This window comes from Pongo pygmaeus, chromosome 6 (genome assembly GCF_028885625.2).
Source record: "Pongo pygmaeus isolate AG05252 chromosome 6, NHGRI_mPonPyg2-v2.0_pri, whole genome shotgun sequence".
Lineage (NCBI taxonomy): Eukaryota > Metazoa > Chordata > Mammalia > Primates > Hominidae > Pongo > Pongo pygmaeus.
In genome coordinates this window covers 10784999-10801494 of record NC_072379.2, presented here as the reverse complement: position 1 = coordinate 10801494, position 16496 = coordinate 10784999, and the positions used below count along the sequence as shown (strand labels likewise).

At 44.4% G+C, this 16496-nt stretch overlaps 1 long non-coding RNA gene across 1 annotated transcript; it reads left to right on the top strand.

The window, feature by feature from the left end:
* Positions 1 to 7528: 7528 nt before the first annotated feature.
* Positions 7529 to 11214, top strand: LOC129041234 (uncharacterized). The gene is made up of 2 exons (XR_008503823.1): positions 7529 to 7685; positions 9044 to 11214. It is a non-coding gene; the product is annotated as an uncharacterized LOC129041234 (long non-coding RNA).
* The last annotated feature ends 5282 nt before the right edge of the window (positions 11215 to 16496 follow it).

The window sequence follows — 16496 nt, the reverse complement described above, 5'->3', positions numbered from 1 at the left end:
CAAAACCCCATCTCTACCAAAAATACAAAAATTAGCCAGGCATGGTGGTGTGTGCCTGTAGTCTCAGCCACTTGGGAGGCTGAGGCACAAGAATTGCTTAAACCCAGGAAATGGAGGCTGCAGGGAGCCAAGATTGCACCACTGCACTCCAGCCTGGACGACAGAGCAAGACTCTGTCAAAAAAAAAAAAAAAAAAAAAAGCCTGTTCAATCATTAGTTGACTACTAAGCTAACAGGAATTTTAGCAGCAAAACATGAAAAAGAACACAGACTTTATAGAATTAATTCAGAAAAATCACTAAGGAAACAAACAGCAATAACAACCACAAACTCTTTGTGATAGGGGGTCGGGGGATCTGATTTCCAAATTTGCTACATTATATTATTTTAAATGTCTAATATGCAACAACAAAAAATTATGAGACATGCAGAGAAACAGAAGAGTATGGTCCATTCACAGGAAACTGTCTCTGAGGAAGTCCAGACACTGGAATTACTAGGCAAAGTCTTCAAGTACACTGTTATAAATATGTGCAAAAACTAGAGGAAACCACGTCTTAAGAATTAAAGGAACGCTATTATTCAGTGGAACCTAACAGACACCTACAGAACACTCCAGTCAACAACATCAGAATACATGTTCTTCTCAAGTGCACATGGAACATTCTGCACTATAAACCATATGTTAGGCCATAAAAAAGTACTCAGTAAGTTTAAAAGGATTGGAATCATACAAAGTATGTTTTCTAATCTCATGAGAATGCATAACAGAAGGAAACTTGGGAAATTCAGGAACATGTGGAAATTAAACATCACACTCTTAAGTAACCAACGGACCAAAGAAGATATCACAAGGAAATTAGAGCATACTTTAAATAAAAATGAAACAACCCACCAAAACTTGTAGAATGCAGCCATAAAGCAGTGCTTAGAGGAAAATTTATAGCTGTAATCACCTATATGAAAAAGAATAAGGATCTAAATCAGTCACTTAAACTTCCACTTCCTGTAACTTGAAAAAGAAATCTAAACTAAACCTAAAACAAGTTGAAGAAAGGAAATAATAAAGATTGTGAAGGGGCATCGTTTGTCTGGGGTAAATACCCGAGGTTCATTGCCTCACACCAAGGAAATTGAATACGCGAACACACACAAGGAATGAGTTTAAGAGCAGAGGTTTAATAGGTGAAAGGCAGAGAAAAGCTCTCTCTTCTGCAGAGGGAGAGGGGCTCCCGAGTAGGGTCTTTGGGCTTCATTGTGAAATGCATGGGGTTTTATAGACGAGCGTGAGGAGGCAGTGTCTGATTTACACAGGACATGAGAGACTGGTCAGACCAGGTGCCCCATTTGCATAGTGTGCAAAGAAGCTGGCCATCCCACCCTAATCTTTTATTATGCAGATGGGGTCTCTACTTGGCCAGTGCCATGTTGCCTGCTTTTTTACTACACACGTGGCAACAAAGAAAAGGGAAGAAGGAACCTCCATGTTGAATATACCTAGCTTCCAGGTATCTCTTTTCTATTGGCACAGCTGTTGGCATTTACCTATGCACGCTTTCAGCTTGCTTATCTATGCTTGAAGTTTGATTTTTCAGGCTGCTTTTTGTTAGAAAAGAAAAGATTTGGGGGCTGCTTTTTATTAAAAGGAAACCTTACCTAGTTAGGGAAGAGACCACCCGTCATATTGTCTTATGCCCAATTTCTGCCTCCAAAGAAAGAAGAAGTAAAAACTAAAAGGCAGAAATGAAATCCACAGGAAGACAGCCTGGCACCATGCCCTGGGCCTGATAGTTAAAGATCGACCCCTGACCTAACCGGTTATGTTATCTGTAGATTCCAGACATTGTATGGAAAAAGCATTGTAAAAATTCCTGTCCTGTTCTGTTTCGTTCTGATTACCCGTGCATGCAGCCCCTAGTCTTGTAGGCCCTGCTTGCTCAATCGATCACAACCCTCTCATGTGGACCCCCTTAGAGTTGTGAGCCCTTAAAAGGGACAGGAATTGCTCACTTGGGGAGCTCGGCTCTTGAGACAGGAGTCTTGCTGATGCTCCCAGCCGAATAAACCCCTTCCTTCTTTAACACGGTGTCTGAGGAGTTTTGTCTGTGGCTCGTTCTGCTACACTAGGATTCTCTTACCCTCACTATCTGCCTAAATAATTTCTTTCTAGCTCCTGTATCAGTTGGAGTGAAATAGATGAAATAGAGAATAGAAACACAGGCTCATGTGGATTCACTGGTGAATTCTACCAAAAATGTAGAGAATGATATGGTTTGGATTTGTGTCCCCACCCAAATTTCATGTTGAATTGGAGGAGGGGCCTGATAGGAGGTAACTGGATCATGGGGACAGATTTCCCCATTGCCGTTCTCATGATATTGAGTGAGTTCTCAACCAGGTGCAGTGGCTCACACCTGTAATCCCAGCACTTTGGGAGGCCAAGACGGGCAGATCACAAGGTCAGGAGTTTGAGACCAGTCTGATCAACGTGGTGAACCTGTGTCTCTACTAAAAATATAAAAATTAGCCGGGTATGGTGGCATGTGCCTGTAATCCCAGCTACTCAGGAGGCTGAGGCAGGAGAATCTCTTGAACCCGGGAGGTGGAGGTTGCAGAGTGAGCCGAGATTGCACCATTGCACTCCAGCCTGGGCGACAGAGTGAGAGTCCATCTCAAAAAAAAAAAAAAAGTGTGTGGCACTTCCTCCTTCCCTCACTCTCTCTCCTGACACCATGTGAAGAAGGTGCTTGCTTCTCCTTTCCCTTCTACCATAACTATGAGTTTCCTGAGGCCTCCTCCTAGTCATGCTTCCTGGTAAGCCTGTGGAACTGAGAGTCAATTAAACCTCTTCATAAATTACCCAGTCTCAGGTAGTTCTTTACAGCACGTGAAAATAGACTAACACAAATAGTAAACTCAAATTCTTCACAAAACCTCCAGAAAATATGAGCTAATAGAACATTTTCCAACTCATTCTATGATACCAGTATTACCCTGATAATAAAACTAGACAAAGACATCACCAGAAAAGAAATTTATGAACCTGTATCCATTATGAACATAGATGGAAATCCTCAATAAAATACTGGAAAACCAAATTCAGGAACATATAAGATGATTATATATCACCACCAGGTGGGATTCATCCCAAGAATGCAAGATTGGTTTAACATCTGAAATCAATCAAAGTCATACACCATATTAATAGAAGAAAGGACAAAACACACAGGACCATCTCAAAATTTGCAGAAAAAGCATTTGATAAAATCTAACACACTGTCGTGATAAAAACAAAACAAAACAAAACAAAACAATAAACTAAGAATATAAGGGAACCTCTTTAACCTGAAAAAGGGCATCTACAAAAAACCCATAGCTAACATCATATTTAACGGAGAAAGTATGAATGTTTTTACCCTAAAATCAAGAACACAACTAGGATGTCCTCTCTCACTACCTCTATTTAGCATTGTACTAGAGATTCCAGCCAGAGTAATTAGGCAAGAAAAATAAATAAAGCCATCCAGATTGGAAAAAGAGAAATAAAACTATTTCTATTCTCAGATGACAAGATCTTGTATATACAAAATCTTAAAGAATATACACACACACTATTAGAACTAATAAACAAGTTCAGCAGTTTCAGGATATAAGGTTGGCATACAAAATTCAAGTTTACTTCTATAGACTAGCAATAAACAATCTGAAAATATTTCATTTTATTTTGTTTATTTTTTTTTTGGAGACAAGGTCTCACTCTGTTGCCCAGGCTGGAGTGCAGTGGTGCAATCATAGCTCATTGCAGCCTCAAACTCCTGAGCTGAAGCAAACCTCGAACCTCATCCTCCCAAGTAGCTGGGACTACCGGCACTTAATTCCTAAGAAGGAAATACTTAGGATTAAGTTTAACAAAAGTAGTGCAAGACTTCTATGTGGGAACCTATAAAACATTGCTGAAAGTAATTAAATAGAATACATAAATGGAAAGACATCTCATGTTCATGGATTGAAAGAGTTAATATTGTTAAGATAGCAATACTCCCCAAATGGATCGATCCCTATCAAAATTCCAGCTGGCTATTTTGGTAGAAATTGACAAACTAATGCTAAGATTCTTATGGCAATACAAGGAACTGGGACTAGCCACAACAATCTTGACAAAGAGAAACAAAAGTTGGAAGACTTATGCTTCCTAATTTCAAAACTGCTAAGGTACCATACTCAAGACAGTGTCATGCTGGTATAAGAACAAAACATGTAGATCGATAGAATCTAATTGGGAGTCCAGCTATAAACACTTACACTTATGGTCAGCTGATATTCAACAAGGGTGTCAAGACTATTCAATGGAGAAAGAATAGTCTCTTCAAACAAAAGACTGAGACAATTGGATATCCACTTGCAAAAGAATGAAGTTGGATCCCATATTAGTTTCCTCACTGCCATAACAAATTACTCTAAACCGCGTGGCTTAAGAGCAAAGCAATGTATTGTCACACAGTTCTGGATGCTAGAAGTCCAAAATTAGGGTGTCATGACAGGGCCATGCTCTCTCGGAAGGTTCTTGGGGAGGATCATTCCTTGCCTTTTCCTAGCTTCTGGCTTGTAGATACTTTGCAATCCTTGGTCTGCAGACACTTTACTCTTATCTCTGCCTCCATTGTCACATGGCATTCTTCTTGTGTATCTCTATATCCCTGTACATGGTGTTCTTATAAGGACACCAGTCATTGGATATAGGTCCAATCCTATCTTGTTTACATCTGCAAAGACCCTATTTCCAAATAAGGTAATATTTACAGGTGTTGGGAGTTGGAACTCTAATGTATCTTTTGATACATTAGAGACACAGCAGGCTCCTACTTCCCACCATGTAAAAAACTATCTCAAAATAGATTATAGACCTACATGTAAGAGCTTCAACTACAACACCCTTAGAAGAAACCATAGGTGTAAATTTTTATGACCTTGGATTAAGCAATGGTTTATTTGATGTGACACCCAGAATGTAAGAAAGAAAAGAAAAATTAGATAAATAGGAGTTTCTCAAAAATAAAACCTTTGTGCTCTAAAGGTACTATCAAAGAGTAAAAAGACAACCCTCAGAACGACAGAATGGAAGAAAATATTTACAAATCATATACCTGATAAGGGACTTTTTATCAAGAATATACAAAGAACTCTTACAACTCAACAGTAAAAATGCAAACATACCAATTAAAACTTCAATCCACAAGTTGCCTAATCCAGGGTCACCAAGATTTATATCAATGTTTTCATCCAAGGGTTTTATAGTTTTAGCTCCCACATTTAGGTGTATAATATATTTTGAGTTCACTTTTTTATATGGTGGGAGGTAGAGGTCTGTTGTGGGCAAAGGATTTTAAGAGACATTTCTTCAAAGGTAAACAATGGCCAATAAGCCATGAAAAGATGCTCAGTATTCTTAGTCATTAGGAAAATGCAAACCAAAACAGTGACCTACCACTTCATGTTCACTAATTTGCCTAAAATTTAAAAAGGCAATAACAAGTGTTGATGAGAATATAGAGAAGTTGAGGTCCTCATATATTGACGGTAGAATTATAAAATGGTGCAGCCACTTTGGAAAATAGTTTGGCAGTGTTTCAAAAAGCTAAACAGAGAGTTACCAAATGGCCCTGCCATTCCACTCTAAGAAAAGCAAAAACATGTGTCGACACAAAAACGTGTACAAAAACGTACATAGTAGCATTATTCATAGTAGTCAAAAAGTAGAAAGAGCCCAAATGTCAATCAACTGAGGAATGGATAAACAAAATCTGGTTTATCTATATGGTAGAATATTATGCAGCCATAAAAATGAATAAAATTTTATTTATTCATTTTTAACATGGGTGAATCTTTAAAATATGCTAAATGAAAGAAGCCAGACACAAAAGACCACCTATTGTATGATTCCATTGATATAACATGTCTAGAATAGGCAAATACTTCCCAGCCACTGGCAACCACTAATCTACTGTCTGTCTGTCTCTATGAGTTTCCTTGAATGTTCGGTAGAATTCATCACTTAAGCAATCTGAGGCTGGAGTTTTCTTTGTGGGAATGTTTCTAATTATGAATTCAATTTCTTTAGCAGATATAAAAGTATATCAATTTTTTATTTTTTCTTATGATAATTTTAATACATTGTATTTTTCAATGAATTTATCCATTTCATCTAAATTTTTTTTTTTTTGAGATGGAGTCTCGCTCTGTTGCCCAGGCTGGAGTGCAGTGGTGCTATCTCCACTCACTGCAAGCTCTGCCTCCTGGGTTCACACCATTCTCCTGCCTCAGCCTCCCGAGTAGCTGGGACTACAGGGGCCTGCCACCATGCCTGGCTAATTTTTTGTATTTTTAGTAGAGACGGGGTTTCACCATGTTAGTCAGGATGATCTCGATCTCCTGACCTTGTGGTCCGCCCACCTTGGCTTTCCAAAGTGCTGTGATTACAGGTGTGAGCCACCACACCCAGCCATTTCATCTAAATTTTTAAATTATTGGCGTAAAGCTGTGGACAATATCCTTTTGCTGTATCATTAAAGTCTTGGGGATCTGTAGTGATGTCTCCTGGCATGGCTAATTTATGTTTTCTCATTTATTTTTCTTGATCCAGCCTGCTAAGTATTTATCAGTTTTATTAATCTTAATCAATGTGTGGCTTTTAAATTTTCTCTATACATTTGCTTTTGATTTTATTCATTTCTGCCATTATCTTTATTATTTCCTTTAGTTTTCCTTCTCCTTTTTCTAAATATGCTGTTTTTTCTTTAGCATCTTGAGATTAAAGCATAGATCATTCGTTTTCTACCTTTTTTCTTTTCTAACATATTCAGAGTTGTAAATTTTCTTCTAAGAGCTGTGCTAACTGCATCCCACAAATTTTGTATATTACGTTTTTATTTCCATGAATTTATAATTTATGTTGTGATTTCTTCTTTGACATATTGAATTATCTAAAAGAATGTGGATTATTTCCAAGGGTTTGGGATATTTTCTATTTTTTTGTTATTAGTTTCTAGTTTAATTTCAATGTAGTCAGAAAACATTTTATTATTTTAACCATTTGAAATTTGTTGAGATTTATTTGTGGCTAGGCATATGGTCTATTTTGGAAAATGTTCCATGTACACTTTAAAAGAGCACATATTATGCAATTGGTAGGCGTGTGTTCTATATATTGTCCATTGGGTGAAGCTGGATAACTGTATGTTTCAAATCTTCTATAGTGATCTTTTATTCAAAATGTGCTGCTTATAAACAGCACATAGTTGAGATTTTGAAAATCCAATCTGACTCTTGTCCCTTTGGGCTGTTAATAGCCCTAGCTTGTCACATTCTCCCTTCTGGTTCTTCTGCAGCCCACCCACACCTTTAAAAATAGTCTCCTTGAGATTAAATCTTCCTCAAATTATCCTAAATTAAGTGTACCATGTGTTTCAAATTGCAGCCTCAACTGGCTCACTGCCTTCTTTATCCCAGCCTCCACTGCAGTGAGGTTGGGGGCCATATGACTAGTGCTGACCAATGGACTGTGAACAGAAATGACAGCATCACTCCCATGGAACCTCCTCCATCTCTGTCTTCCCTGTTGTGACAATCTCAGAGGCTACATTCTTTCAATGGCTGGGCTACAAGATGGGGAAAGGCTGCCCAACCTGGTAAGTACTTACTTTGTGTGAGTAAGAGGGAAACATTGCAAGGGTTGGAGCACTGAGATTCCAGGGTGAATTTGGTATTTCTGAATAGTCAATTTTGCCTTGACTTGGGATCATACCATATGTCTACTTTGGTACCATAAGTATAGCTGTTGATGGATGTTTGTCCTGTTTTGCCTTTTTGCTCCTTTCCTTCCTTCCTTGGTTCTTTCCTTCATTCTTCTTTCTCTCTTTCTTTTCTCTATATATTTTTTGCTTTCTCTCTCTTCCTCTATTTCTTTCTCTATTTTTCTTTCTTTCTCAGTTTAGTTCTCCTGTGTTCCTGTTGATTCCAAGCCCTACAATTTTCTTCCAGTGAATTCCTTTTCTGCTTTATCCAGACAGCCAGAGTGGGTTTCTATTGCTGTCAGCTAAGAAACCCAAATGGTATACTATTTTCCGCTTAACATTATGTCATAGACATATTTCCATGCCATTATTATTCAAAATATTATTTTAATGGCTGCACAATATTTCATCATATTCATGCATCATAATTTATTTAACCATGCCCATGTGTTTTAGTAAATTATAAACTTCTATTAAATACTTATAATGAATATTATCATATCTACATTTTTGGCTTCAATCCTGGACAGCACCTTAGGATATCTTTGGAGTGAAATTACCAGCTGAATAGTGTGAACATTTTAAAATCTCTTGTGGCATAAAGTTAATTTTTTTCCTAGAAATTTTATACCAACTTGTATTTTCACATGTGAGATGAATAGGAATACTCAATTTTACTCCACTCAACGAGATTGAATGCTATAATTATATTTAAACATTCTTTGATAAGCTATGGGAGAAAATCTCATTGATGTTTTAATGGGCATTTCTTTGATGACCAATGAAGCCGAATATTTTAAAATATTTTATTACATATTTTTATTTCATCTTTTGGGCATTTCTCATTCACTATTTTTCTATTGGAATGTTCATTTTTATTGATTTGTAATTACTTTTTACATATTAGAGGTATTAATCTTTTGTCATATTTCTCGCAACCATTTTATTCTTGTTTTTAGTTTCCCAATAAAATAAACTAAATAATTTTTAAAACAAGGAGATTTAAATTTTATGTATTAAATTCTACCTTAATCTTTGTTATTTTTTCTACTGCTTTTAGGTTTAAAGTGTTTTCATGTACCCCCAAGATCAAACATTTCTTAATGATTTCCCTTTCTTACATTTAATTCTTTAAATCCTCTGGAATTTATATTAATGTATGGTGTGAAGGAAAGAGCTAATTTTATTTCCTTCCAAATAGCTAACCAAATGTCCTGGCATCATTTATTGAATAATCCATTTCTTCCCTACAGGTTTGCAACGCCACCTCAGTAAGCTGAGACGTGGTAATCGCCATGGCAACGGGGCCGCATTAAAAGCATTGTGCGTACAAAGTGAAAGGCTGCTGCCTGGCAGAGTTCAGTCTGGTCTCACTGCACCTCTTCCCTAATTAAGATGCACCTTTTTGTTTTGTCTTTTGAAAACAAAAATGCTCCCTTTATAGCCACGAGGCAGAAGAAAAATTAAGGCCAAGATCCTTTCATGCCCAATACGGGCCTGCCCGGAGGTTGGAGCATGGGGGATCATGGGCAGCAAGTGAGAAAGTGCAGAGTGATTTGCCGCTGCTACATCCTGAGAAACTGGAGGGCTGTCATCAAAGTCCTTGAATCGCTGGAGAGTGGGTGTGGGATGGTTACATTTGAAAATGCAGCTGTGATATAAAACAAAGCAAAGACTGCACTGTTTTCCCAGCAAGAGCCTAGCTGGAGACCCTAAGCCTAAGATAGAAGCTTCTGCCATCAACAGGCCACAAAACCCATACTTCCTGCCCTATGAGGCTTCTGACCTTGGTCCCCTGGAATCCTCCCTCCTTATCAAGTATCTGTGTCCAGGCCTAGGGGAGACCAGACCCAGGTCTGTCCTTGTCTGCCTACAAGGACAAGGCATTCTACTGCTGTAGGCCACTTGTTTATGAGCCCCTAAAATTTGTATATTAAAGCCTGAATCCCCATTGTGATGATATTTGGAGGTGGGGCCTTCGAAAGGTGATTAGGTTTATATGAGCTCATGAGGATGGGGCCCTTATAATGGTATTAATGTCCTTATAAGAAGAGACACAACAGAGCTTGCTTCCTCTCTCTCTCCCCACCATGTGAAGACACAGCAAGAAGGTGGCCATCTGCAAACCAGAAAGAGAGCCCTCACCAGGAACCGGATCTGCTGGCACCTTGATCTTGGACTTCCCAGCCTTTAGAGCTGTGAGAAATGTCACCCCCAGGTCAATGGGATATTTGTTACAGCACCAGGTACTGCCTGAGAACTCTACCTTTAGGGAGCCTGCATGCTGGGTCCCTGCGGAGACAATGAAGGTGCTTGACACCGTTTCAATATTGGGTCACTGCAAGGCTGACTGCTGCTGAAGGACAGCCAGTGAGAGGTCATGGCAAGCCATCAGAAGAAGCAGAAGTCATGAGCAGGCTGAAGCTATGAGGCCAAGACAAAATGACACATTGCCACAAGAAGAGGGACAAACAGGCAACAGGCAGAGCCCATGGGAATCAGTAATCTCTTGCTGCCACTGAGGCCTTGGGACTAACTCAGATCCAGTACTACTCTCTTGGGGCCTATTCTGACTCCAGCACCTGTCCTTGGGGTCCCCTGAGATCCCTGTAGCCTTGTAATAAGCCCACATTATCATATTTCCCCTGCTGGCTCCACGCTAGAGCATTTCCAACAATTTCCAGTGCTTTTTTCCTTCTCACACCACTGGGCCTTTGCATGTGCTAGTGCCTCCCCAACTTGCCCTGCCTTCTCCTTCACCCAGACAACTCCTACTAAATCTCTCAGACTCCTCAGCTGTGTCCCTTCCTAGGGGAAGACTCTCCTCCCTCCAGTGAGCCCGGTGGTCCTCCCTGGGATACCCTGCTCCTTGTCTTCCCTGCTGTCCTTACTGCCGTCCTTGTTCTCTACTCAGAAGGAGGCAGAGGCTGGCCTGCCCCCACTTCCCTGTAGACTGACCAGATGAATTGACCTGGGCTGGGCAGGGCAGGCATGTTTGACCAATTGTCTGGGCACCCCGTGGCTCAGTCAAGTTGACACATAAAGTTCACTGCCCCAGGGCCCCTTCGTTGTATTTGTCTATGAATAAAAAACAGCATCAACTCCAGGTATCTGAGGGTTCTGGAGGCAGGTTCTGTGATCCCTTTTTACAGATGAGGATGCGGAGATCCAGTTGTCACTCACCCAGATCACACTTTCATCTGCTGATGGAAGGAGTATTTGATGGGATGTGTGAGCCCGGCCGTCTCCCTCGGGACACATCGGCTCAGTAAATTTGCCAGCCCCTGCCTGAAAAAGTATTTAATTTGTCTTTTACAATGCACCCATTGCAAGTTAATTAACTGGCAATCGAAAGTTATAGGTGGCATTAGAATTTATTAATAACATTGGAAATAAATCTCCCTGGAATTCAATTAACTGAAAACCTCATGAAATTCTTTTTTTATATAATCCATAAAGCCGGTCTGGGAGAGAGGTGTTCCAGAAACCTCGGGGGTGGTGTGAACTGCAGGCGTGGAGGGTTGGAGTGGGGAGGGAGCTGCTGTTCTGGTGTAGGCCAGTCTTGGCTCCCACCTGCCCCTGCCCATAACCTCCAACATGGCCTCTTAAGGTCAGGGAAGAAGCCACGCCCCCATTGTGAATGTCCCGCCTTGTGCCAGTGTCAGGGAAGAAGCCACACCCCCATCGTGAATGTCCCACTATATGCCAGTGTCAGGGAAGCAGCTACGCCCCCATCGTGAATGTCCTGCCATGTGCCAGTGTCAGGGAAGAAGCCACGCCCCCACCGTGAATGTCCTGCCATGTGCCAGTGATTCCTTTGCAGTGATTCATCTGTTCTGCACCTGGCCTGAGCTGGGGACGCAGACGTGACCTGGCACACAGGACGCTCACAGCCGACTGGAAGAGACAGAGCTGGGAGGGTGCGCTCTGGATTTAGGGAGGTGACGAGTGAAGCTGGGGGACCCCAGTGGCACCTTGACCACCCTTGGCTGAGCCCAAAGCCAGAGTCGGGCTGTTTCTGCCACTCCGGTAGGAGAGTTGCCCCTCGTGGGTCTTCAGGACATGCCAGGAACAGGCTAAGAAGAGCGTGCCTTCATGAGAACCTCTGAGGTTCAGCCCAGCCCGAGCCACCTCCACACTGTGGCCGTCATGTCAGGCCCTTGCCAGAAGTTACCGTCTGATTCCGGGGGTCCTGACTTTCTTCTCTGGCTGGCGGCAGCTGTGGTGGGCCAGGCAGGGGTCCCTGGCTGGGGACTGAGAAGTTGCTTTCAGGCCTAGATTCTGGGTCCCAAAGCAGGTCTGCCTGCCCGGGAGACCCTTGGGCGTCCTACCACTAGAAGAGGAGAGGCTCCGAGGCAGGGTCTTGCCTGAGCCTGCAGCCTTGCTCCATCCCAGGGCTCAGCTGGGCTGAAGGGATGAGGACAAGAGGGTCCCACAGAGCCAGAGAACTCAGTCACAGGCCAGGGCCTCCGGTGCACCAAGGACTATGGCTCAAATGAGTTCCAGCCCCTAAGGGAGAGACCTTGGAAGCAAAGGTGTTACTGGTTGGATGTGGTGACTCATGCCTGTAATGCCAGCTCTTTGGGAGGCCAAGGCAGGAGGATCACCTGAGGTCAGGAGTTCAAGACCAGCCTGGCCAACATGGTGAAAACCCATCTCTACTAAAAATACAAAAATTAGCTGGGCGTGGTGGCGCACGCCTGTAGTCCCAGCTACTCGGAAGGCTGAGGTAGGAGAATCGCTTGAACCTGGGAGGCAGAGGTTGCAGTGAGCCAAGATCGTGCCACTGCACTCCAGCCTGGGCGACAGAGTGAGACTTGGTCTCAAAAACAAAACAAAACAAAAAAGAATAAAAGAAAAGGTGTTACTGAGTGGTGTCAGCCCCTTCCCCACCACACACACCCTGTAGGCACACATGTGCCCAGGTGTGTATACACCGTAGCAGATACGGATACCCACACACATATATTCAAGCACACACATGTGCACATATGTGTATACACACTGGACACACACACACATTCTCATGCATGTACACTCTTACACATGCACACACGTGCATATATGTGTACACAGAGAACATGCACACACATGAACACACTCATTCTTATGCATGCACACACTTGCATATGCACACGCACATGTATAGCAGGGCCTAGAGCCAGTTGGCATTTCAGAAGAAATGTCAGGTTTGATCTGGTCCCCGGGCCACAGAAGGGGGTGTGCGCAGGAAGCAGCGGCCAGAGGCAGAGGCAGGAAGCGCACGAGAGCAGAGGAGACTCAGGCAGGAAATTCGAGACAGCCATTCCTGGGCCAGGCAAAGTGGGGACAGGGTGGAGCGGGGCGAGGCGAGGTGAGCAGGGGCCTGTGCTAATTCTCCCTCCTTAGTGCTCAGGTAGGTGGCCTCAGACTGGGAGCTGTGGGCACCCAGGCAGTGAGGGCTGTAGCCAGCCCTTCCCCAGGTCTGGCCCTCAAAGCTCAGCTGTGAGCCAGGAGGGGACCTGGAGGCTCCTGCCAGGACTGGGCTGACCCTGGTGAGTCCCCTTTCCCCAGGGGCTGTGGAGAGGGAGGGAGGAGGGAAGGCAATTTTGGGCAGGGGAGGATGACCACGGTCCAGCCCTGCAGCGTCCTAGCTGGGAGCCCGGGGTGCTTTGCTTCCTACTCTGAGTCTTGGGCCCCGTGGACAGCTTGGAAGTGCAAGCGGCGGTGTCCACACATGCACACAAGGACCTTCCTGATGCTGGGCAGAGGATCAGATGGGCCCGCCCTGTCTCCTTAGCTGCAGGGGTGAGAGGAGGTGAAGATTTGAGGGGGTCACACGAGGCCAAGAGCTGGGCTCCCTCTGGGGCTTTGAGGCCCTTCCCCCAACAGCGCTGTCCCATTTCCTGCAGACACTTAGCACTGCTTTGCGCCGGGGAGCCAGCCTCCACAGCTGGACAGAGATGAGGCCGGACAATGGGCAGACCTCCTGGCTGACTCCTGGGGCTGCAGCCGCTGTGTGTGCAGAAAGTGGTCAGGACAGGGACCCAGGTGACAGCACCAGGGGGCAGAGCTCAGGCTTGAGGCCAGGAACAGGGGAGCCACAGCAGATTCATGAGTGAGGGAGGAGCAACGCCAGGCTTGCACTTCAGAAAGGTCATTCTACAGCCAGACAGCAAGGAGAGGCCAGACTGAGACCCTGCCTCCTCTGCTGACCCTCAGGGGTCAGTTTCCTGTCCCTCCAGCATCACGGTCCTCCAAGATCCCCAACCTGGCAGCTGCTTCAGTATCCTGGGAGATTCATTCCACCCCCACCCAAATCTCCTCTGCCCTTTATCCACCCCCAGCCTTTGCTCACACTTGGCCTCTTCAGCAGCACCACCCCTGGGTTTATGTGAACTCTTTTTTTCCTTCCAGAACTGCTTTCTCGGGGGCAGAGCAGAGCATGGATTCCCGAATCCCACAGACCTGGTCTGGCACTCAGCTTCACCGCCAACCACCTGTGTGACCTTGAGGAAGCTACGTAACCTCTCTGGGGCTCAGCTGACTCACCCCAAAATGAGAGAGGTGGCTGTGACATTAAAGGAGGCAACACGTTTCACTGTTTAGCACTGGATCTGTCTCACCACATTAAGGACCAATTCACACCCAGCCCCTTGGGGGAGAACTTCTCCCTCAGCTCTGTCTCAGACCTTCTCTGGGACCCACAGTACCTGCTATCCTGGCTCCATCGAACACACTCCTGGCTGGCCCATCCACCCTGCTGGCAGGAGCTTGGAAGTTGTTTTTCCCCAAACATTCCTCATACAGCCCTCTCCCTTCCCCTCTAGACTCTGCTGGTCCCATCCAGGCCCTCCCATAGCAGGAGCCAGGGACCAAAGGAAAAATGAAGGCATCCCATGAGTCTATTTAAAAGTTACACATCGAGGCCAGGCATGGTGGCTCACGCCTGTAATCCCAGCCCTTTGGGAGGCTGAGACGGGTGGATCACCTGAGGTCAGGAGTTCAAGACCAGCCTAGACAACATGGTGAAACCCCGTCTCTACTAAAAATACAAGGAAAAAAAAATAGCTGGGTGTGGTGGCGGGCACCTGTAACCCCAGCTACTCAGGAGGCTGAGGCAGGAGAATTGTTTGAACTGGGAGGTGGAGGTTGCAGTGAGCCGAGATCGCGCCACTGCACTCCAGCCTGGGCGACAAAGAGAGAGGGAGAAAAAAAAAAGTTATACGTTGAGCTAACCAGCTGTTAAATAACACAGGCTCTATCTTCCTACTTTGACAGATATCTTTTTCCAAGGACCTGGAAGGCCAGGTTTGATGTTGGAATTGTGACTGTCAGAGTCTTCTGCTAGAAGGTGATGGCTGGGGAGAGCCAGCCCCTGTCATCCTCCAGCCCTTCTGCTTCCCTCACTAGCTTCCACCTTGCACCACGGGGGGCTTCGTGTGCCCACCTGAGGGTGCCCACCTGGAGTGTCTAAGCTCAGTTCTCACCCTCCAAACTCAGCAACCCCTTGATTGAAAGACAAAGGTGTCAGTGGGCGTGGAGTCTGCCTTTAAGACAAAAGGAAGGGGAAGACCTCTGGGGGAAGGGGGGGCGGCCCTGGGGCAGGACGTTTTGGTGTCCTGGGTAATGCAGGCAAATCTCTCTCTTAGGATCCCATCTCTGCCACTGGGTCTGGGGGAATGAATGCCTGCTGGTCTCCTTCCCCAAGGAGGAGAGGAGGTGTTTTTTCACACACACACACACACACAAAATTAAAATAAGTTTTAAAAATTAAAAAATAAGACTAATTGTCAGCTCCCAGTCCTTAGCGCTTTCATATTGCTGATCATCTGGACATGACTAGGCTTCTAGCCTATCATCTTACTGGCTTTAAAAATATACACACTTACCACCTATTTTGGTTTTGTTTTGTTTTGTTTTTGAGACAGGGTCTTGCTCTGTTGCCCAGGCTGGAGTGCAGTGGTGTGATCTTGGCTCACTGCAGCCTTGACCTCCCAAGCTCAAGTGATCCTCCTGCCTCAGCCTCCAAGTGGCTGGGACAACAGGTGCATGCCACCACATCTGGCTAATTTTTTTTTTTTTAGAGATGGGGTCTCACTATGTTGTCCAGGCTGTTTATTGCCTATTTTGACTTCTTCCCCTTGAAGTGTTGGTTCATTGAGGGCAGAGATTCCTGTCTTTTGTTCATGGAAAGTTCTCAGGGCCTGGCTCAATTAAGGTGATCAATAAAAGATTCGCTACATGAAGGAAAGGAGGAAGGAAGGAATGATGCATGGTTTTGTAACTCCTGCCCTGGGAAAAGGAATAAAACGGGTGAGGACATTTCTCCAACCTAAACCTACTCACACTCCCTGCCTGGGACAGTTGCCCAGTGGTTCCTGCCAAGGTTTGACTTCAGGCACCTGCCCCACCCCGGGTCTCCCTGTTTGCTGAATGAGCTGTGCCTGCTGGGCCCAGGACTTGTGGCTAGAGGAAGTGTCCCGGAGCCAATGGGGCCTGGAAGAAGAGGATCTGGCTTAAGGGACATGTGGCCTATTCACCAGCAAATAAAGACAGATGAAGCTCTGGCAGGCCATCTCTCTGTCTCTGTCTCTTGTTTCTCTCTCCCTCTTGCCTCTTTCTCTGTCTCTCTTTTCCCTTCCCTCCCTCTTTCTCTCTTTCTGTTTCCCTGCTCTCCCTGCCCTTTTGGTCTCTGGCTCCTGGACTCTCAGAGCAGCCTGGAAT